Here is a 1,962-nt window from a genome sequence, read left to right as displayed (position 1 = left end):
CTTCAAAACACTTTTTCAATTGATATGGCTCTAGACCTGCTATCCTTTGCTTCTTTGGTGTGTTCATGCTGGTTATGCAGCTTGAAAATACCAAGCATCAAAGCCAAACTTTTGAAGTTAAAGGTTTGTCTATAGTAAAAGAACTTTGGAAATTTAGTGCACAAGATCCAATTTCAAAATTTGACATGGTGACTTACAACATGTCTGTAGGCATATGGGAGTGTACAAAACTAGTGAAAGGTGAAAATTGACACATTAGAGAAGTATCATGATACTGAAATATTACTCATGGCATAACTTTTCTCCACATAAGTTGGATTTCCATATACCCATGATGATATACATGAAGTCTTACATGATCAGGAGCACTAGAAGTCGATGTAAAGCCCCAAAACAAAATGACACGACTTTGAAATTGGCTTTCCTTGTGATATATGATTATTTATAGCTCCAAATGAGTTGATATTTGGTGAAAGGACTCAGCATACAATTGACAACATTTTGGTGGATAAAAAATTTCCCCTTTGTGAACAAAAGTCCAAATAGTTACTCATAGCGCGGAGTTTTGGAACGGGCTTATAAATTGTTCACATGTGTGTATCAGGAACCTCCAAGCAATTATGGTATGGAGGTGACTAAAGCATTTGCCAAGGGCTTTCTTTATGAACAACTGAAGGGACAATTCGATTGGGCTTTGTTTTCAGAGAGTATGATCACACATATGGATGCAACCAAATTGCAGGCAAAGAAACAGAGATGGGCAGTTTTCCATTCCTCCTTTGCCCCCGCAAAATTCTCAATTATAGATGAGGACTCCAGATCACTTAGAGGTAGCACACAAGACTCCAATCTCTAGATTGGATGACGTGCACAAAAATCTTTTATTTGGTCCACCATGTTTTGTTGATCTAGATACTATTTACAACATGGTTGACAACAGGCATGCTTTGACATTGTCAGAGTGTAATTGAGCTACCAGGAAGCTTGAATTGCATCAGATAGATGCACGGAGATGAAGGTGCTTACCTCCTAGTAGACACACTCATCGGGCAATTGAAGGATGTAGAGGCTGCATTACAAAAGGAAAAAGACAACATGGATGCTATGGATGTAGTGCATGTGGAGCAATTTAGAAATTATGTTGGTGGGTTGTCACTAACAATCCAAACATTGCAAGGAATTGTTGTGGACAAGGCATCAATTGAGGCTATGGCTAGGGCTCAAGAGGAAAGATATTTAGCACATGAAGTGGAGGAGTGTACACGTGTGTAGATGGATTTTGTGAGAAGCATGGAGGTCAAAAGAAGTACAGTAATGTTGTCTATGCCTCCACTAGAATTTCCACTTGTGGATATGGGCACCTTTGCTTTCCACAACTTTTGTAGTGCTTGTGAGTTGACTATGTACTACGATGATGCACTTGGCATGTTTTTGCTGCCCTGTGATCATGCCTTTCACATGTACTATTTTGGTCATGTTGCTATGAGCAAAGATACATGCATGGAGATGGAATGCCTACAACCCATTTTGAGAGCTATGCACACTTTAGTGATGCTTGAGAGTACCAATGCCAATTTCAAAGGAGTTCAATCACAAACCAAACCATCGTTGGTGCCCTCAAGCATTTGTGATGCATCCAAAAGCATGAACTATGGTATTCACCCTAACTTCTTTTTGTAGCATTGAGTTAGATCTTATTTTCTATTTGTTTTTATCAAGGGAACCCTATTAACTGTAGCTTCTTGTATGGTAGGTACTAATAATGAGATCAATCCTTGTCACATAGTGGTGGCTACCAGTGATATGGTGGTAGCTACCTTTGGCAAATAATTAGCTACCACTATGAGACTGGGACCTACTAGGATAACATTGGTAGCTTCCAATGGTTAAACTGTCCATTGCCTATACTAGTAGGGCTCCACTAGTATGGGACTGGTAGGTACCAGCCTAGAAAGATAGCTA

The sequence above is a fragment of the Adiantum capillus-veneris genome, chromosome 4 (genome assembly GCF_014529385.1).
Source record: "Adiantum capillus-veneris isolate H3 chromosome 4, ASM1452938v2, whole genome shotgun sequence".
Lineage (NCBI taxonomy): Eukaryota > Viridiplantae > Streptophyta > Polypodiopsida > Polypodiales > Pteridaceae > Adiantum > Adiantum capillus-veneris.
Note: the sequence above shows the minus strand (reverse complement) of the source record.